Here is a 22,244-nt window from a genome sequence, read left to right on the forward strand (position 1 = left end):
ACTGAGTGGTCACCCTGCATTACGTGTTCAAAACCCTGGAGTGGGATGAATCCTTTACCTTCTGATCATGAGACAAGCATGCAATGACCAAGCGCACTGCAATAAACGCTCTCACTCTTGGATCTCTTCAGATTTTATGAAGGAGGATGTGGGAACAAATCGACTGAATGTTTGCCAGAATTAATCATTGTTTCCTTCAGTCATATTCCAATTGTAGCCTCGTTTGTCTGCACATCTTGAAACGCTTCCTGTCCCTTCAGGGATGGATCTTGTGTAACCTTGGTGAACAAGTTTCATTTGCTCACAAAAGTTGGAGTTCTGGAACAGCTGAGGCTGGCTTCCAGCAAAGCAACTCAGTAACAGGAAAATAATAACACTGTTTATCTTGCTGGTTGATGCTGCATGAGATATTCCTGCATTAGAGAAAACTTAATTAAAATGGTAAAATGATGCATGTTGCTTGCAGATAATTAAGGCTTTGCTGTAGTATCTGAGGAGTTGCAAGTGGTTCTGAAATATTGTGCAGTCATCAGCGAACATCCCCACTTCTGACCATTTATGATGGAAGGAAGGTCATTGATGAAGCAGCTGAAGATGGTTGGGCCTAGGATAGTCCTGGAGCTGAGATGATTGACCCTCAACAACCACAAACATCTTCCTTTGTGCTAAGTATGACTCCATCCAGAAGAGAGTTTCCCCACAGATTCCCATTGACTCCAGTTTTGCTAGGGCTTCTTGATGCCACACTCAGCCAAATGCGGCCTTGATGTCAAGGGCAGTCACTCCCACCTCACCTCAGGAGTTTAGCTCTTTTGTCCATGTTTGAACTAAGGCTGTAATGAGGTCAGGAGCCGAGTGATCCTGGTGGAACCCAAACTGAGCGCCTGTGAGCAGGTTATTTCTAACCAGTGCTGCTTGATAGCACTGTTGTTGACCCCTTCACAGAATCACAGTGCAGAAGAGGTCCTTTGGCCCATTGGGTCTGCACCGACACGTGAGAAACACCTGACCTACCTACCTAACCCCATTTACCAGCACTTGGCCCATAGCCTTGAATGTTATGATGCATCACTTTACTCATGATTCTGAGTAGACTGATGGGGCAGTAATTTGCCGGGTTGGAGTTGTACTGCTTTTTGTGTACAGGACATACCGGGGCATTTTTCCAAATTGCCAGGTAGGTGCAAACGTTGTAACTGTACTGGAACAGCTTGGCTAGGGGCATGGCAAGTTCTGGAACACAAGTCTTCAGTGCAGCCAGAATTTTGTCAGGGCCCATAGCCTTTGCAGTATCCAGTGCCTTCAGCCATTTCTTGATATCACGTGGAGTGAACCGAATTGGCTGAAGTCTGGCATCTGGTGCTGGGGACCTCCGGAGGAGGCCGAGATGGATCATTCACTTGGCACTTCTGGCTGAAGATTGTAGCAATGCAGCCATGGTGGGATTCGAATCACAGTCCCCAGAACATTACCCTGGGTCTCTGGATTACTACGCTACCACCTCCCCTAACTCAAGGAAAAAATATTACTTTCCTTACTGATACCTACAAATTTGTCTCTAATCCAAGTTATTTACAGTGTAGCCTTTAGACACAGGAATTATTTAAGCCAATCCCTTTTCTTGATCTGATGCTTTGGTGGTTTGGCACTTTCCAGTGTGATGCTTTTGGTGCAATGAATAAGCAACTGATGTAGAATTTTTAATTGAATATATCCAGTTGCTTAAGTTTCTCTACATAACCTGAATGAGTGGCCAATTAAGCATGGTCACCGAAACTGAGGATGAAGGTGATCAAATGCATTTACTTCAACCAGTCATGCTCACAGTATGTGATTTTTTGAAGATTGAGAAAACACGAACAATTAATTTAAATATCATGTGTTTATTGGTGCTATGCCTTGTGCTCCCATTGTCGTAGTAAATGTTAAGAAAGGCCGTTACCTGTTTTACAGCACCAGCCTGCCTCTGTGGACAAAAAAGGCAGCATTCTGGTTGGGGGGAGGGGAGCTGGGGGTGAGGTGTTTGTGATCTGAAAGTTCTCTGCTCTCATGTAATTAATCTATCTATGTGTCATAACAGCCACCCTCAAGGGCGATGGTGGGATTGAGGAGGAGGAGATGGGTGTTGCTGTGAGATTTTGGTGTACATGTTTGTTTGTTTCCTGGCTTGTTGTACTGGGTTATGGTTATCTTGAGATATGCCTTTAAGGATAGCAGCATGATATCACGAGAAACATCACTAGAAGGGAAAGGCAAAATACTGCAGATGCTGGAAATCTGAAACAAAAACAAAAAATGCTGGAACAACTCAGCAGGTCTGACAGCATCTGTGGAGAGAAAGACAGAGTTAATGTTTCGAGTCCGTATGACTCTTCAGAGCTCTGAAGAAGAGTGGTGTGGACTCGAAACGTTAACTCTGTCTTTCTCTCCACAGATGCTGTCAGACCTGCTGAGTTTTTCCAGCATTTTTTGTTTTTGTCATCACTAAAAGGGAAGTGTGTCATGTGATCCAGTCTTAATTGCGCTTTTGTTTTTGAGCAGAGCACATGCACAGCAGATGTCTTCAAGCTTTCTACCTATGTATAAATGTTCTCACGTGCCTGTTCTAAATAAATGAATCCACAACATGCTTTTACAATCTCTTACGAGTGATTGGTGCCTATATCATTATAACAACACAACAGCTTTAGCTTGAGGGGCACTGCTATTCATCAAGCATGGATGGCCAGGTGAATCTCCTGCTCTTAACCATCTGCCGTGGACATGTTGGAAGGATTAGCAAGTTGATTATCAAACTGGCCGCATCATGAACACTCCTTCCGTAGCTAACACGTCGTGGAGTAGGACTTGAACCTGGAGCTTCTGGTTCAGAAGCAAGTGTGCTAACTATTGAGCCACAAGACCTTTGGTATGTAATACATGACTGAAACTCTACTTAAAAAAAAAAAGAAAATGCCAACATTAGATAAATTATATTTTGGAAAACAAAAATTGTGGCCTCTGGCTAAACTTGTCAGTAAAGTTCCAGAGCATTTTCCTTACTTTAAGAATGAGCAAAATTGTTGCTTGTGTATTCTTTACAGTTTGCATTCATAAGCTTCATAGGTCATAAGCTTTACTTCATCTTGTGATGTAAAACAAATAGCTTTCCAGGTAGGGATGGCTGAACATACTAGCAGCAGATGAAGATAAATGAGTACTGATCGTCTTCATACATAATTTTACTCAGGTGCAAGCAGGGAAATGCAAGTGTACGCTAACCTAATTCACAGTGCAGGTGCACCTCACTTGTTCCTTTTGTGCTGAATAACAGTAGGTTACAGTACATGCTTTTTAATCTCTGCCAGCAAGCAGTCAATTATTTGCAATGTGTTATGTTTGCTTCAGTTGCTATCACACACATTGTGTTTACTACGCAAATTATTGTGATCAGTATTACAAAAACAATTCACAGTTATTTATTATCTTTAACATGGAAGAATGCTCTGACAAACTCCAGACGAGATATTAATTAGGAGGGGGTTGATGACTCGTTTGGTCATCGAGGTAGCTTTTAAGGAGGGAGGTGGGGCATTAGAGTGATATAGGGAGTGAATTCCGAAGCTTATGGTTAAGATGGGACACCATTGTTGGCAAGAAGGGATTTCAGGAGCCACAAGATGCTGGATATGGAAGAATATCAAATTCTTGAAGTGTTGAAGGGCTGTTGTAAAGTTTCACAGAAAGGGAATATGCCATAAAGGAATAAAAACATCAGGTTGACAGACATGAATTATTGGTGTACCATAAGCCATTGTAGACCAATGCGTGGAAGAGTGAATGAATAGCACTTGGTGTGAGATAGGATATGGGTTGCAGAATTTCGATGAGTTGAAGGTTTGCTATAAGTGCAGCCTGGGGGTCCATCCAGGAGTGCATTGTGTGTTTTAGTGAGTCTGGGGGTGACAAAGTCATGGATGCTGGCTGATGCAGGGGTGGATGTGGACCAAGTTACAGAGATTGTCAGGAGAAATACCTCCTGTTACTTATATGTTGTTGCAAGTTCAATTTCAGGTCAAAATAAGATCCTGAATTTGCCAATGATTTGGATCAATTCCAGATCGTTGCTGGGAGGGGGATAGAGTTGGTGGTATGGATGCAGTGTTTGTGTCAGTGGCTGAAAACTGATTTTTTTGTCATCCCAATGTTTCAAGTCGTTCAAGACTAGATTTTGGATAATGTTGTGAATGTCTAGTTCATAATTCATATACTTTAGAATAATACTTTTAGCTTTAGGAATTAAAGTCTTAACTGTTGAAAATTAAGGCACCTAGTTGCGGAACTGGTAAAAACAACTTCTATGTAAATGCAGCTCAAAGAAGCCTGGATTTATTGCATTTAAAAGCTAACCTATGTTTGTCTTGGAAGCTCAGAGTATGAGAGCTTGAACGATGAATGATCCATCCCTGCGCTTGTAATGGAGAAAGAGTCATAAAGCTCCATTAGAATGATAAATTACCTATCTAGATTGCAAAATCAGAGTTGTGTTGATGGTAAAATAAGTTTTTTGCATTTGTTTTTGAATCCCAATGCATGTTGCCATAGAGATAATGATACAGAGTGGAGACTTGGTTAGAAAATCCGATTGTTAAATTTATCTGTGTGTTTCATGAGGGAAAAATAGCTGGAAGATTTGATCTAGCTTGCAGCTAGTGGAAGAAATCTACAATGGTCCTCAGGGTCTTGTGACAGAAAGTCCCTTGAATAGTTAGCTTGAAAAGATCTGTACAGAAGCTGTGGGGACAGACTGAGGGAACAAGTATATAGTCCATGTATGTCTAAAGCCAGGAAAAGGATCTGAAAAGTACAGGTATTTAAAAGAAAATTTGGAGGTTAATTTCATCAAAAGAAAATGGAAGGATCTCTATGTAATTTGTACATTGGAGTAGCTGAAATACTAAGGATAATTAAAGTAACTTCTGGAGGGCTGTGGCATACCTTTTTAAGTTGGTCCCAGGAAAAGTGAATGAACCTAAGAGAAGGGAACTCTTGGGAGGGAAGTAAAAAGTAGAATTGAATTTATAGCATCAGTCTTTATAAGCTATAGTGTTAAGTTAGTTGTACTTGCTTTGTTTAATATCTCTTTATACAATGAAGTTCTTTATTGTTTTTTTTAAAAAAGTGAAATCTTGTGCCGTTGTTCTGTTGGTTAATTGGTGGATGTTTGGATTCCTTCTTTAAACATTAATGGTACCTAATAGGGTCATAACAATAAGATAAGAGCACTGACAACTCAGGCAGTGGAGGGCTCGTGTAAGGTGGTGGGATGCTAGAACCAGTGGTGTTAGTGCGTACAAAAGCAAAATGTTACAGATACTGGAAATCTGAAATAAAAACAGAAAATGCTGTAAAGTTTGAGCAGGTCAGGCAGCGGGCAGAATTTTACACCTCACAGGTGGGCGCGTGCCCGATCTGATTGGGCGTAAAATCACGTGAGATGACGTTAGGTGAGCGTCCCGACATCATCCCACACGCAGGTAATCTTCAGGTCAGCGGGCACGGCTCTGACACCCACGTTTGTGGCTTTCAATTCCATTCCTAGTGCATATAAACACCTGTCACAAGCCCTTCTTTAATTTGGTGCTCTTCGAGGCCATAGAACAGCTAAACAGAAATAGATAGGGTCACTGGTGCAGAAGAAGGGTGCTGTTCTGAGACTGTGGGAGATGGTGGCATATTGATAATGTCACTGGACCGGTAATCCAGAGGCCCTGGCTAATGCTGTAGAGACACTGGTTCAAATCCCACCTTGGCAGCTGCTGGGATTTAATTCAATACCTAAATCTGGAATTGAAAGCTAGTCTCCATGGTGACCATGACGACTATTATCGAGATTTATTAAAAAAAAATCTGGTTCGGTTCATGAATGTCTTTTCAGGAAGGAAATATATCGCCCTCACCTGGTCTAACCTACATGTGACTCCAGACCTACAGCAATATGTGGTCGACTCTTAATTGCTCTCTGAAGTGGACTAGCAAGCCACGTAGTTCAAGGACACTTAGGGATGGCCTAGCCAGTGATTCCCACATCCCATTAGAAATGAATTTTAAAAAATTAGAGCTGAGCCATCTCAATATGGCTGATTTAGAGGTACTGTCCACGTAACAGTTGCACCTTAGCATGCATGGGTGCATCTAATGCTGACAATGAGTGCCGAAGATGGAACATTTTCCATTCAGTTATGTTGCTGAGCTCAAAAGTTGCAAGAAAAATATTTGGCATAGAAATGTGCCAGTAGATATAAATTCCGACCTAGGAAATTGGTAAGCTAAACTGTATTGCAATTTTATGAGCAAGTGTTATGGTGAACAGAGCTGGGAGATATGAAGGAGAGGGAACGGGAAAATAAAACTGAAATATTTGGAAATACAAGGACAAACAATATGCAGGGATAGGGGCAGAATTCAAAATTTGGCAAAAAGAAACGAGAGTACAGTATGTAAACAAACAGGCAGGGGCACATAGAGGTGGCTTCAATATTAGTATCAGCTCACTAGAAGGAAGCTGGAAAACTCTGGGCTAGAATTTTATTCCTTGCAGGTGGGCATGCGCCCAACTTGATTGGGTGTAAAATAGCACGAGAAGACATCGGGCAAGCGTCCCGGCATCATCCTGTACGTGCGCATCCTTCAGGTCGGCGCGTGCGCGGGAGTTGGAGTTGCGCCTGCCATCTATTAAGAGGCCACTTAAGGCCATTAAAAGCCCAATTGAAGCTGATTTTACATTGCTGTACACGTTTGCGCTTGTTGGATGGGCAAAATGGGCAGGCAGGTAGCCCACATTTTGCAATAAGCTCATCCAAGGGCGGGATAAAAAGGGTCAGTAGCATGGCCAGTGTGAATAGTGAGGAGTTTAGGAGATAGTTTGCAGCTGGTTGCTTATTTGAACTTGACAGCTTCATCTCTGTTCAGAGCTTCATTCTAAGCATTTCTAGGCTCCAATTCGGGACTCACTGGTGTCTCCAAGGACCCCTGAGGATTTTGACTGTGTGGACCCTTCCAGGTATCAGACAACCTTCTGAGACCCTGGTAATTGGGATTGTGGTCTCTGTTGTAGGCAGCTCCTCTGCGGAGGAAGAGAGGGCAGAAGGGAGAGGAGGCCAGGTGTCCCAATGCAGCTTCCAGGGGAGTAACTTGTGGGAGGAGAGGCGCAGACACAAGGGGCGCAGGGCCAGCATGTTGTCCAAGGTTGAAGGAGCCACAGAAGATGCCTCTATCCTGCTGCCAGAGTTCACAGGCGGCAATGCAGCTACCTCAATATGTCTGAGGTGCAATGCTGAAGGAGGGTCTGCCTCGCGAGGGAGACTGTGACCTCCATTTGTCAGATGATTGGGCCTGAGATCAGCTCTAACTGTGTGGGTGGAAACCCCTGTGGCCAATGGCTCTGAGGGTCATGGTGGCCCTCAAATTCTATCTCACCAGCTCTTTCCGGGGTTCAGTTGGGGATCTTTGTGGAGTGTTCTAATCAGCTGTCAACAGTTGTGTCAAGCTGGTGACAGAAGCTCTGTTCAAGTGGGTAATGACATCTATTCTTTTTGATATCCATTCATGGGATGTGGGTTTCACTGGCTGGGCCAGTATTTATTGCCCATCCTTAGTTCCCTTTGAGAAGGTGATGGTGAGCTGCCTTCTTGAACTGCTGCAGTCCATGTAGTGTAGGTACACTGACAGTACTGTTAGGAAGGGAGTACCAGGATTTTGACCCAGCGGCAGTGAAGGAACAGTGATATATTTCCAAGTCAGGATGGTGAGTGACTTAAAAGGGAACTTTCAGGTAGTGATGTTCCCATCCATCTGCTACCCTTGTCTTTCTAGGTGGTAGTGGTCATGGGTTTGGAAGGTGGTGTTGAAGGAGCCTTGATGAATTCCTGTAGTGCATCTTGTAGATGGTACATACTGCTGCTTCTGTGCATCGGTGGTGGAAGGAGTGAATGTTTGTTGATGTTGTGCCAATCAAGTGGGCATCTTTGTCCTGGATGACGTCAAGCATCTTGATTCACTTCCTTATGGATAAGAACAGCCAGACTAAGCGAGCCAGAGGCTTTGTAGCGATTGCTGGGTTCCCCCGCATCCAGACCGCACACGTGGTCATCAAGGTGCCAGTGTGTCAACAGGGTGACTTCGTCAACAGGAAGGGATTCCACTCGATGAGTGTCCAGATAGTTTGTGACCAAAAGACGCAGATTCTGCAAATCTGTGCATGGTACCCTGGCAGCGCCCTACGATGCTTATATCCTCAGATGCTTCCAGTTGCTGAGGCTATTCATTGCTTCAGCCCGACTGGATAGATGGCTGCTGGGTGACAAGGGCTATCTGTTGCCTCTCCACCACCCAATAACAGAGCAGAGCAGCATTATAATAGCAGTCATGCCTCCACAAGGGCAGCGAAAGAGAGGACCATAGGTCTTCTGAAGATGTGCTTCCGATGCCTGAACCATTCAGGGGGTGCACTACAATATCATCCAGAGCGGTTGTCACTGATATTGGTTCCATGTTGCACTCTCCACAATCTGGCACTGGCAAGGGGGGACCCACTGGATGAAGAGGATCTTGAGAGGCAGCTCCATAGGCCACAGAGGATGAATCCAGTAGTGAGTCAGAAGAAGAGCATGGTGAGGAGAATGCTGAGGGAATGGAGGAAGGCCTCTGTATCCTTCAGGAAGGCAGGGACACCAGGGATACGTTGATCCAAAGCTCCTTCAGCTAGGCTGCCAAAGATCGGCTTCCACCTCATGCCAGGGCTGTCACCTCCATCCCGGATGTCTGAAATGACCCTTTTGTTTGAACCCAAATTCCACTCAGTGCCTGTGCAATAAAGTCTAGAGCCACTCACATCCAGCATTACATATTGGCGTACCCTGCACCAAAAAAATACAAATATGAAGCATACTCGGCCCAATAGGACATAAACAATAATTTATCTCATTTTGACAATCAAAAACAATTAACGTAACCTTCTCTGGTCTTCATTCCCATATCAGTAAACATAAACAAAACATTCCACAACAGAAGGTCACCCATAAACAGTCCCTCTTGTGCTCATGGTGCCTTAAAATTATTTGTGAGTGCTCCGTCTTGGTGCCCCCACCAAAGGCAGAAGGGAGAGGAGGCCAGGTGTCCCAATGCAGCTTCCAGGCGAGTGACTTGTGGGAGGAGAGGCGCAGACACAAGGGGCGCAGGGCCAGCATGTTGTCCAAGGTTGAAGGGGCCACAGAAGATGCCACTATCCTACTGCCAGGGTTTACAGGCGGCAATGCAGCTACCTCAATATGTCCGAGGTGCAATGCTGAAGGAGTGTGCCTGCTGGGGGCTCTTAGGGGTGCTGAGATTGAGTGTATCCTGGCAAATCTAAGGGAGAACAATGACATATCATTAGCTTAAGTCATCACATTGTCACTGTGCATGCCAGGCACCCTGGTGAGACAGTGGAGATCTGCATGATGGTGCCATCATCTTTCAATGATCAATGGGGACTCCAGTTTTCAGGCTCCCATCAATGATGAGTCTACACAAGAATGTTTGTACCAACCGAAACTCTCACCCCTGTGCACTGCGCTCTTACCTTTGTCTGACACTCCAACCTCTTCATAGCTGGTTGACTGAGGCATGTGGTGCCTCTCCAGCTCCAAGGTGTCCTGCTAGAATCTGGATAGGATGAGAGAGGGGGAGGGGGGGTGGTGGGGGCAGGGGTGTGGTGGTGGTTTCTGTGACTTTTCTATGTTGTTATGGGTGGTCTTCTTCTGAAAGGACATTGGAGCATGGATTAGCCCGCTCTCTACCTGCAGCACCATTGCAGCCTGGCCAACCCCAGCTGAGGAACACCTCGCAGGGCACACCCAAGTCATGGCCCTCGAGCCACAAGGCACTCAGTCCAAGCAGCCAGGGCTCACCCCCTTGACCAGCTCCGATGTCATTGACAGTTGGCGCTCAGACTCTAACATCCCTGAGCTCCATGGGGGGATGGCCAGCCCCTAACACTTCAACACATTGATCCATGCCAACACGCTATTTGCCCTTCCTGAGTGCAGCAGGTTGTTAAACCTTTTGTGGCACTGCACCCATGTGTGCCGCACAACGTGGTGTCTGCCGACCTGCGCTGCCACCTCCTCCCATGCTCTTTTTCTAAGGTGCGGTGGCCTCCTCCATCCATCTCAGGAGGGACACCCTTGTCCCCAGGCAGCCACCTCCCCAGGAGGACCATGAGGCATTCATCCGAAAACTTGGAGGCCAAGTGCCCACCTGACCTGCCCTCCCATCTGACATCTTCAGCCGCACTTGATACCTTAACATCAGTGTTCACAACACAGAAGGTACGCTTTCGCCTAGCAGCCTTCAAGGAGTTGCCAGTGCTATTTTTAAAGCGTCCGCCGGGTCGCCATTGGATTAGGCAGTCAACAGGCTCCCCGACCCCGCCCACCCCTTCCTGACCATTGGGAGGACACATTTCATGCTGGATGGGCCTTAGTTGGCCAGCCAGCTTGAAATCGTAGTTAGGGGCCGATCGCAGGTGGTGGCCCAATTCCCGACTGGTCGCAGGCCCGCCGATTGCGCCTGCCTGCCAAGTGCAAAATTCAGGCCCTGGATTTTGTTCCCTGTCTTGGATAATGAAAATGTTTTGGCCAGAGGTCTCCCTGCACAGCAGACCCTTTCCTCTGTCATCAGAATTCTTATTCCACCTGGACCTCTCACTCTGGCCTCTTACCCTCTTGATCTTTTCATTGGGAGCTGCTGGCATGATATACGCAGTGGAACTTTTCTACTCTGATCACTCACTTTAATTTATCTCGCTCTTAACTTGCAGCGCACTCAGGTCCATACTTAATTGTCATCAAGACAGTTGTATTTTTTTGCCACACAGACTTCCACCTCCTCCTACCTCCCCCAAGACCATGACCCATCATCAAACATCAAGCCATCATTTCCCAGATTGTCACTGACCCCATCTGCTTTGGAGATCTTCCCTCCGTGGCCTCCAACCTCATAGTCTGTCGACAGTGAACAGCCCACTTCACTTCTACCTTCTTCCTAAGATGCATAAACATAAAGGCACATTGTTCCAACCCATTCTTGTCCCTTGGAACTGATTTCTTCCTCTCCTGATATTTCTTTTTTCTCTTTGTCACTAACAGTTTCCAATCTATCTTTATCTCCATCCCCCACCAGTATAGCCTGAGGACTCTCCAATTCTTCTTTGAACTGAGGCCCAACCAATCCAGACCCAGCACAACCATCCTGCCTGGCTGAACTTGTTGAACTACTGCTTCTCCGTTTGACTCCATTCGCCTCCTCCAAATAAAAGTGGAAGACAGAGTTAACGTTTCGAGTCCGTATGACTCTTCATCAGAACTTCATCGTTGAAGTTCTGATGAAGAGTCATACGGACTCGAAAAGTTAACTCTGTCTTCTACTCCACAGATGCTGTCAGACCTGCTGAGTTTTTCCAGCTATTTTTGTTTTTGTTTCCGATTTCCAGCATCCGCAGTATTTTGCTTTTATCTCCAAATAAAAGTGTTGCTTTTGACGTCTCTATGGGTCCTGGCTATGCCTGCCTTTTGGGGGATATGTGGAATGTGCTTTGCTCCAAACATACTTGGATCTCTTCCCTCAGCTCGTTTTCAGTTCATTGATAATTGTGTATCGGTGACATTCCTAGCTTTCACCCTGAACTGAAATAAGTCATCCTTGGTTCCAATTTCAACCTTTTTTTTCTCTCTTGCCATCACATGGTCCATTTCCATCTCATCACTTTCCTGCCTCGAATTCTACCTCCATTTATAAGGACAGGCTGTCGACCAAAATCTACCATACCCCACCCAGTCCCATAACTATTTTGACTAGACTTTTTCTGGCCCCATTTTCTGTAAGGATTCTATTCCTTTTTCCAAAAGTCTTTCTCCATTAATTGCACCTGTCCGATGAGGTTGTCTTTCACACCAGTGCTTCCAAGATGGCTTCCTCCATCCCCAGCCAAGGATTTCCCAAAGCTATGACCTCCACACCTGCCTTTCTGCTCTCAGCCCTTTCCCTCCCTCACAAAACCATGAGTGTTCCCATTCCATCAGCTTCCACTGCATCCTCCAGCATGTTGTCCTCATCAAACACACCTTACCCCCTCCTCTCAACTGACTATTATGAAGAGGGCTTTCACTCCGCGATACCCTGGCCAGTCCTTAATCATCCCTGCTCCTTTCCAAGGCACCTTTCTGCGCAAGCACAAGGGAGGCAATATTTGCCTTTTTTAACTCCTCCTTTTCCACCCCCCCCCCCCCCCCCCCCCCCAGGCCTAATACACTCATTCCATGGTGAAATAGTCACTCCTTTCAATTTAATAAACTGCATTGTCTGCTCACGATGTAGCCCTCTTGCCAGTGGGGAGACCAAAAGCAGGTTGGGTGATTGCTTTGTGATCCATTCAGTTTGCAAATGTAATCCTGATCCTCCCACCGCCTGTCATCTTAATTCTTCACTTCACTCCCATTCTAACATCTCTGTACTTGGTCTCCAAGACTATTCTAATGACGCTCGAGGAACTGCACCTCCTCTTTCAATTAGTCACTTTTACGCCTTTCTGAACTCCTTCAACAATTTCAGATCATAATGGCTGCTTCCGTATTTTTGGACAGTAGCTGCTGCTGATGGTTCTGCTATTGCCTTTTACAAATCCTCCTGATGCCTTTTTTGTTTATTTACTTGTTCCATTACCACCCCCTTTTTGCCTTAATTGCCCTATTGTCTGTTTTTTCATTTAATCTCTCCTGCCTTTCATACCATCACAAACCTTCCCCCTTGTTCTTCCCTCCCCTCCCCTCCCTTTCCCTGCCTGCGCACTTGCTAAAAAGTGGTTACATATTCTTCTAACTTTTTCCAATGTTGGTGAAAGATCATTGACCTGAAACATGCACTTTGTTTTTCTCTCCATAGATGCGGATGACCTGCTGAGTATATCCAGCATTTTTTATTTTTTTATTTTCAGATTTCCAGCACTTGATGTACCCATATATATATCTACAGCTGTGAGGGTGAATAATTCAGAAACTAGTTTGCTAAACAGTTTTGCTTAATTTATGCAGTCGAGAACATTTTGTGTCCCATAGTTTTCAATTATTTAGCAGGGCTGAAGTATGAAAAGCTTTTTTGTATGGCTGTTTAGGCATGTTTCATTGTACACAGACCTCTAAGGTATTTTATGTTCTTAATGCTGCTGCTGTCTTGGAGATAGGTTCCACTTGATACATTCCCTTCAGATTGCCGGGCAAGTCATTATGTATTGGTTCCCTCTCTTCAGTACTTTGTTAAATAAATGTAAGTGTTTTGCTGCAGTCATTTTGTCTGTTGTCTCTTCTGTAAAAGAAGAAGCTCTCAAACTGAGTACCATCACAACCAAGCAAGTTACCTGCAAAGTTTCTCATTAACAGGGAGTAATTAGTTTCGTAATTTATATTCCAGAGCTTCACTATTGGTGCTGTAAACCTATTTTTCTTGTGTAATAAGTTCATGATTTGGGTTTAGGCTTTGGTTCAGGGATAAATCTTATCCAGAAGAAACTGCTCCGCCTGGAATTGTGCCATTGGAACCTTTACATCTCTGATTGGGCAGGTGAGGCCTTAGTTTAACATCATACTTGAAAGCCAGCTCCTGCAATGGTGCAGGTCCTTTTTTCACTCATTCATGGGATGTGGGCATCATTGGCTGGGCCAGCATTTATTGCCCATCACTAATTGTCCATGAGAAGGTGATGGTGAGCTGCTGTCTTGAACCCACTGCAGTCCATGTGGTGTAGGTGCACCTTCGGTGCTTTTAGGAAGGGAGTTCCAGAATTTTGACCCAGCAACAGTGAAGCAATGGCGATATATTTCCAAACCAGGATGGTGAGTGACTTGGAGAGGAACTTGTGGATGGTGGTGTTCCTATGTATCTACAGCCCTTGTCCTTCTAGATGATAGTGATCGAGGGTTTGGAAGGTGCTGTCTAAGGAGCCTTGGTAAATTCCTGCAGTGCATCTTGTAGATGGTACACACTGCTGCTACTGTGTGTCAGTTGTGGAGGGAGTGAATGTTTGTGGATGTGGTGCCAATCAAGTGGGCTGCTTTGTCCTGGACAGTGTAAAGCTTCTTGAGTGTTGTGGAGCTGCACTCATGCAGGCAAGTGGGGAGTATTCCATCACACTTTTGACTTGTGCCTTGAAGATGGTGGACAGGCTTTGGGGAGTCAGGAGGTAAGATACTCGTTGTAGGATTACTAGCCTCTGACTTGCCCTTGTAGCTAAAGTATTTATATGGCTAGTTCAATTTCTGGTCAATGGTAACCCCCAGGATGTTGATCATGGGGGTGTTCAGTGATTATAATGCCATTGAATGTCACGGGGCGTTGGTTAGATTCTATCTTGTTGGAGATTGTCATTGCCTGGTGTGAATGTTACTTGCCATTTGTCAACCCAAGACTGGATATTGTCCAGCTCTTGCTACATTTGGATGTGGACTGCTTCAGAATCTGAGGAATTACGAATAATGCTGAACATTGTGCGATCACCAGTGAACATCCCCATTTCTGACCTTACGATGGAAGGAAGGTAATTGATGAAGCAGCTGAAAATGGTTAGGCTGAGGACACTGCCCTGAGGAGCTGAGATGACTGACTCCCACAATGATCCTCATTTGTGCTAGGTATGACTCCAGCCAGTAGAGAGTTTTCTCCCTGACCCCCATTGACTCCAGTTTTTCTACGGCTTCTTGATGCCACAGTCGGTGAGATGCGACTTTGATGTCAAGTGCAGTCACTCTCATCTCATCTCGGGAGTTTAGCTCTTTTGTCCATGTCTGAACCAAGGCTGTAATGAGGTCAGGAACTAAGTGGCCTTGGCGGAACCCAAACTGAGCATCAATGAGCAGGTTATTGTTAAGCAAGTGCCGCTTGATATGCACTGTTGATGACCCCTTCCATTACTTTACTGATGATCGAGAGTAGGCTGTTGATGCAATAATTGGTTGGGTTGGATTTGTCCTGCTTTTTGTGTACAGGACATAGCTGGGCACTTTTCCACATAGCTGGGTACTTTTCCACATAGCTGGGTAGATGTCAGTGTTGTAGCTGTACTGGAACAGCTTGGCTAGGGGCGCGTTAAGTTCTGGAGCACAAATCTGCAGTATTGTTACCAGAATATTGTCAGGGCTCATAGCCTTTGCAGTGTCCAATGCCTTCAGCTGTTTCTTGACATCATGTGGAGTGAATTAAATTGGCTGAAGACTGGCGTCTGTGATGCTGGGGACCTCCAGAGGAGGCCGAATTGGATGATCCATTCGGCACTTCTGTCTGAAGTTGGTTGCAAATGCTTCAGCCTTATCTTTTGCACTGATGTGCTGGGCTCTTCCACCATTGAGGATGGGGATATTTGTGGAGCCTCCAGTGAGTTGTTCAATTTCCCACCACCATTCACCTGGGTGTGGCAGGACTGCAGAACTTAGATCTGTTCCTTTGGTTGTGGGATTACCTAGCTCTGTCTATCACTTGCTGCTTATGTTGTTTGACACACAAGTAGTCCTGTTTTGTCACTTCAGCAAGTTGACACCTCATTTTTAGGTATGCCTGTTGCTGCTCCTGGCATGCCCTTCTGCACTCTTCATTGAACCAGGGTTGATCCCTTGGTTTGATAGTAGTGATAGAGTGGGGGATATGCTGGGTCATGGGGTTACAGATTGTGGTTGAGTACAATTCTGCTTTGCTGATGATCTACAGCGCCTCATGGATGCCCAGTCTTGAGTTGCTAGATCTGTTTGAAATCTATCCCATTAGCATGGTAGTAGCGCCAGGCAACACCTCTGTCAGCACTCCCATAAAGTGTGAGCCAGGATTATGTGCCCACAAACCTCTAACTTGGAGATGAGAGTACTGCCACTGAACCACAGCTGACAATTGAACAATGTAATGTTAAATATTTGAAATTCAAAATTGTTGCGCTACCTCGTATTCATCAAGAAATGATAGATATTGGCACTGTTTGAGCTAGAGAGATCACTTATATTATGAGCTGAAATGAAATTCTCTTCCTTTTGAAAGAACAGACATGGCTGCCATGTAACCTTTCACTCAAACTATAGAATTAAACCAAATTATAGCTATTTGGACAAAGGGCAATACACTATGTCCATTTTTCATTCATGAGCCTAGATGGCAAGTGACAGTATACTATTTAATTATGGGATATGGAGAACATGCTGGGCTTAATCTGATTATTGTCTGGCACCCACCCACATACATTCCCTTTCTAATAGGGATTTCTCCATAACAATCAGTCTATTATTGTGGCTTTATCTCAAATCTATTGCAAATAAACTGACCTGGAGCTGAGTTTAGTTTACAGTTGGAGTTTGAAGATACACAACATCACTTCTCATCAGGGTAATAATGCTGTGCATTACACGCATTGTATCATCCAACTTTAATGTGAGTCTGCTATGACACAGCAGAAGGTAAATGCTGAGCTGTTCAAATCCCAGAGGTAAATTGAAACAACTAATTTTCGAATTGTATATTTCGTGATTATGGGTTTGAATTCAGTAATAAGACCACTGAGTCTTAAGAGGTTTTTTTTATAAAACTAAAATAAACATTTATTAATAAAAGAAAAGATTGTAAGAACATATATATGTCTCCAAATTACTATTGCAATAATTTCTAAACCCCCCAATTAATTTAATTCCCGCTACGCTTTTATTAAGGCAACAGTAAGACACACAGATTTTAAAAGACCCAGGCAAAGGAGACGATACCCTGAACAGTTAGATTAAACATGAGCTCTCTTAACTTCAGTCTCTGAAGGTGGCAGTTTGAGGCATAGATGCTGAAGGCTTTTCATGCTTGTAGAATCCTAGACTGCCTATCTTTACACACAGCCTGCACTCCTTTATACATATTTTCCCTTTTGAATGCAAATTCCCATTGTTTCACTATGTCTTTGGACTTTATCTTTCTGATAATAAAAATCTCTCATAGCACTAAGTTTTACTGGTAATCTTTGGGGAAAAATAAACACACTCTTTCTGAACTTCACCTGGCTCGGACATTTCACTCCCTCTTTTGAAAACAATCTAGCCTGGTTTATTTAAAAATGCAAATGTTCCTTTACACTTCACATTCTCAAACTTCCTATGTTTACCTAAGTAACATTTCAAACTTAACTTCTCTTGTTACATCAAAGTACCCAGACTAGCTGCCTCTAATTCAATTAAGTCTCTCGCTCTCTTTCTCTCTCTCTCACACAGACACATCCCACTATTACTCTTTTACAATAAATTGCGATAACATTATGGAAATTATTATATCTTCCTGACAGAGCCATGGAAGATCCAAATGCATGTGTTATTATCCTATGTATATGTTCATAACACAATAGACACAACACAATTTGTACCATTTAAACTTGTACAGTATCACCCTCATTTGTTTGAAATGACTGTATTTTCTATTGGACGCTTATACTTGTTTAGGAAGCCTTGAGTTCCAGGGACTCGCCATAGCTATTACTGTCAGCTAATTATTCAATCATAGAACAGTATGGCACAGGAGGTGTCATTTGGCCCATCCAGTCTGTGCCTGCACTTTCAGTACAGTGACTCCCATTGCCCCACTTTTTCCACAGAACTCTGCAGCATTTTTCCTCCTTTGCATTTTAATCCAATTACCTTCTGAATGTTACTATTGAATCTGAATCCATTACCCTATCTGGCAGTGCATTCTGAGTCTTAACATCCCATTGTGTAAATAAAAAAAAGCTACTTTTTGTTTTGTTGCTCCTAAATCTGTACCCCCTGGTTATTGCCCATTCAGTCACTGGAAACAGGTTCTCTTTATTTACTCTATACAAGTCTTTTTCATGATTTTAAACAACTGTCAAATATCCTTTCAACCTATTCTGCTCTAAGGGGAACAACCCCCAGCTTCTCCAATCTATCCAAGTAACTGTAACCCCTCAACCTGCTGGATCTACTCTAATATTTCTCTTCCATATCATCGCCAAAGCCTTCAAGTCCTCCCTAAAATTCTGCCCAGAATTGGACATACAAAGTACGCCACTATACTTAGGGATGTCTTTAAAGTTGTAAAAGGTGCTGTAGAAATGTAAGTTGTTTCTTTAACATTCACTTATGATGTCAGGTGGGGCCTCTGTTTAATGTCACATCCAAAAGCTGGCATTTCTGATAGCACCATTCTCCTTCAGTATTGTAAAGGAAGTGTCAGACGAGATGATGTGAGCCAAATCTTCCATATTGGAACTTGAACCCACAACCTTCTGGTTTAAAGGTGAGTGTGCTATCAGCTGAGCCACACCTGACACAAGAGCAAGATTGAAGGCTACAAGTTATCTATTTTTTGGTATTTATTTACAGAATGTGGGCGCCGCTGGCTAGGCCAGCATTTATTGCCCATCCCTAATTGCCCTTGAGAAGGTGGCGGTGAGCTGCCTTCTTGAACTGCAGCAGTCCCTGTGGCATAGGTACACCCACAGTGCTGTTAGGAAGGGAGTTCTAGGATTTTGACCCAGTGACAGTGAAGGAATGGCGATATATTTCCAAGTCAGGATGGTGGGTGACTTAGAGGGGAATTTCCAAGCAGTAGCATTCCCATGTATCTGCAGCCCTTGTCTTTCTAGTTGGTTGTGATCATGGGTTTGGAAGGTGCAGTCTAAGGGGCCTTGGTGAATTCCTGCAGTGCACCTTGCAGATAGTACACACTGCTGCCACTGTACGTTGGTGGTGGAGGGAGTGAATGTGGATGCAGTGCTAATCAAGCGGGCTGTTTTGTCCTGGATGGTGTCAAGCTTCTTGAATGTTGTTGCAGCTGCACTCATCCAAGCAATTGGACAGCATTCTATCACTTTCATGGTTTGTGCCTTCTAGTTGGTGGACAGGCTTTGGGGAGTCAGGAGGCGAGTTACTCACCACAGGATTCCTAGCCTCTGACCTGCTCTTGTTGCCACAGTATTTATATGGCTAGTCCAGTTCAATTTCTGGTCATAGAGGTCTACAGCACAGAAAAAGGCTCTTCAGCCCATTGAGCCTGCGCCGGTCAAACAAGTAACTAACTATCCTAATCCCATTTTCCAGCTCTAGGCCCAGCTTTGTATGCCATGGCATCGCAAGTGCACATCCCAATACTTCTTAAATGTTATGAGGGTTTCTGCCTCTACCACCCTTTCAGGCAGTGAGTTCCAGATTCCCACCACCCTCTGGGTAAAAAAAATTTCCTCCCATCCCCACTAATCCTCCTTCCCCTTACCTTAAATTTATGCCCTCTGGTTATTGATCCCTCCACCAAGGGGAAAAGTTCCTTCCTGTCTACCCTATCTATGCCCTCTCATAAATTTATACACCTCAATCATGTTTCCCCTCAATCTCCTCTGCTCCAGGGAAAATAACCCCAGTCTATCCAATCCCTCCTCATAACTAAAACTCTCCAGCCCAGGCAACATCCTGGTAAATGGTCAATGGTAACTCCGAGGATGCTGATAGTTGGGGATTCAGTGGTGGTAATGCTATTGAACATAAAGGGGCAATAGTTAGATTCCCTCTTGTGGTGAGGTTACAGATTGTGATTGAATCTGCTGCTGCTGATGGCCCACAGTGCCTCATGGTTGCCCAGTGTTGAGTTGCTAGATCTGTTCAAAATCTATTCCTTTTAGCATGGTAGTAGTGCCACATAACACGATGGAGGGTATCCTCAATGTGAAGATGGGACTTTGTCTTTACAAAGACTGTGCAGTGGTCACTCCTACTGATAGTCTCATGGACAGATGTATCTGTGGCAGGCAGGTTGGTGAGGATGGGGTCAAGTATGTTTTTTCCCTCTTGTTGGTTCCCTCACCACCTGTCACAGACCCAGTCCAGCAGCTACGTCCCTTACGAATTGGCCGGCATGATCTGTACTGGTGCTACTGAGCCACTCTTGGTGATGGACGTTGAAATTCCACACCCAGAAAACATTCTGTGCCCTTGCCACACTCAGTGCTTCCTCCAAGTGATATTCAATATGGAGGACCACTGATTCATCAGATGAGGGGCTCGTGGTATGTGGTAATCAGGGGGAGGTTTTCTTGCCCATGTTTGACCTGATGTCACGAGACCTCATGGGGTCCAGAGTCAAAGTTGAGGACTCCGTCCCACTTGTAAACCACTGTGCAGCCACCTCTGCCGGGTCTGTTCAGCCGGTGTGACAGGACATACCCAGGGACGGTAATGGTGGTGCTTGGGACACTTTCTGTAAGTTATGTTTCCGTAATTATGACTATGTCAGGCTGGTACTAGCCCCCAGATGTTAGTAAGGAGGAGTTTGCAGGGTCAACAGGGCTGAGTTTCCAGGACCTAATCTCTATGCTGGGTGCTCCATCCAGTTCCATTCCTTTTAGGCTTTGTAGCAGTTTGATACAACTGAGTGGCTTGCTCGGCCATTTCAGAGTCAACCACATTGCTGTCACATTTAGGCCAGACCAGGCAAGTAGCAGGTTTCCTACCCTCAAGGGCATAAGTGAGCCAGATGTGCTTTTACACCAATCAACAATGGGTTCTTGGTCATCATTGGACTTTCAATTCCAGATATTTATTGAATGCAGATTTCACCATCTGCCATGGGAGGATTCGAACCTTGTCCCCAGACCATTACCTTGGGTCTTTGGATTACTAGTCCAGTGACTATACCTCTACACTACTGTATCAGTGAATGCAATCAAATACTTTCTTTGATTGACAGCTATTGTCTATTCATTGCATGTCAGTACTTAAAGTTTGTGAGCCCTACATTCCCAATTCTTTTTAATGGTAAAGCTATACTGAAGGAATAGTGAAAGTACTTACTTTGTATTTAAAAATAAGTAGATTGTAAAATTGACACCTTTTTCTGTGTGAGAACCCCATTTAGCCACCTAATTGTCTTTTTCAGTTGTAATTCTGCTTCTAAAGACCTATATTGCTGCACTTCTATATCTATTCAGCATTCTATTGAGATATTCATTATTTAAAAACGTAAGAACATAAGAGACTGTTTCACCTAGTGAGCTTGCTCTGCTGTTAACGTTGAGCTATGGCTCTTGAACCTTTTCAATTCCAATTTCCCAACTTTTTTTGTCTAAATTCCCCAATACCCTAATTCCCAGGTGAGGATCCATGTCCCTTTAATGTGTTTTGCATCTCTATCCTTCTGAGACAATGCTACAGCATAATTTTGCATTTTGGTAAAAACAGAGTTTACCTACATGAAACTATTCATCATATCTGCCCACTTGCTTAACCTACATCTTCCTACAGATTTTTGCTTCCTCACAAGTCCCCCAGGATTGTGCATTTGTGTGTATTGCTTTGTTTATCCCTGTGCCTGCTGGGTATTTTTAAAAATTGTATGACTGGAAGACCGTGAATTGAGTGAACTGGAGTCAGAAAAAATGCAAGGCGTGTAAGTTTTCGGAGACTGAGAGAGTTGGGAAGCAAAACCTTTATTATGGAATTCTGTTTATATTTTTTTTTGGATGTAAACAAAAATCAGTTTTTCACCTAGTTCAGATTTTGATTTTTTTTTTGCAAGGTAACATTTAGATAAGGATGGTTTTGAGGAATTTGTAGCCTGCTGTTTGACCTTGTTACAAATGCGAAGTTTGTGAGGTTATGTTTTAAACTATCTTTTTGTAATTTAATGTAAAACAGAATACCCTGGAAAAGGGGTTGGAAGGAAGTTGTACGGCGATAGCCCAGCTGGCTTGGTTACCATGTGGACAAGGGGGCCCAAGTCGAGAGACTTTCTGAGCAAGGTGCAAAATTCTCAGAGAGAGACAAAAGACTGCAGCCAATATGGTCAGCAGAGAGGGGAGAGTTGTCCCTTCTCTGAACTACCAAGCAGAAATGTGGGAGGAAAGACAGATGGCCACAGGATGTATCTCTTTGACCAAAGCCTAGGGAATCTGGAAGATTCATCAGGCTGGGGGCGGGGGTGTGGTTACATAGAATTGCTGAAAAATGCCTGATGTTCCGTTTGGGATTTGTCCACAAACTGAGAGAAAGCAACTTTTGAGGGTCCTTTGATGCTGTGACATGACAAACCTGTTGGAAGCTGGAAGTGTGTTAGACTGGGTCCTGTAAAAACTGCAATTCTGAGGATTGTAAGAAGTAACATATAACTGGCATGGGGTTTGGTCATGTTAAAAGTTAAAGGGGGCAATATCTTTG

The 22,244-nt window shown here is 44.2% G+C and overlaps 1 protein-coding gene across 1 annotated transcript in view; it reads left to right on the forward strand.

Moving 5' to 3' along the window:
- Nucleotides 1-22,244, forward strand: part of tsnare1 (T-SNARE Domain Containing 1) — an 871,135-nt gene that overhangs the window by 25,356 nt on the left and 823,535 nt on the right. The window lies entirely within an intron of this gene.

Source organism: Carcharodon carcharias, chromosome 6, assembly GCF_017639515.1.
Source record: "Carcharodon carcharias isolate sCarCar2 chromosome 6, sCarCar2.pri, whole genome shotgun sequence".
Taxonomy (NCBI): domain Eukaryota; kingdom Metazoa; phylum Chordata; class Chondrichthyes; order Lamniformes; family Lamnidae; genus Carcharodon; species Carcharodon carcharias.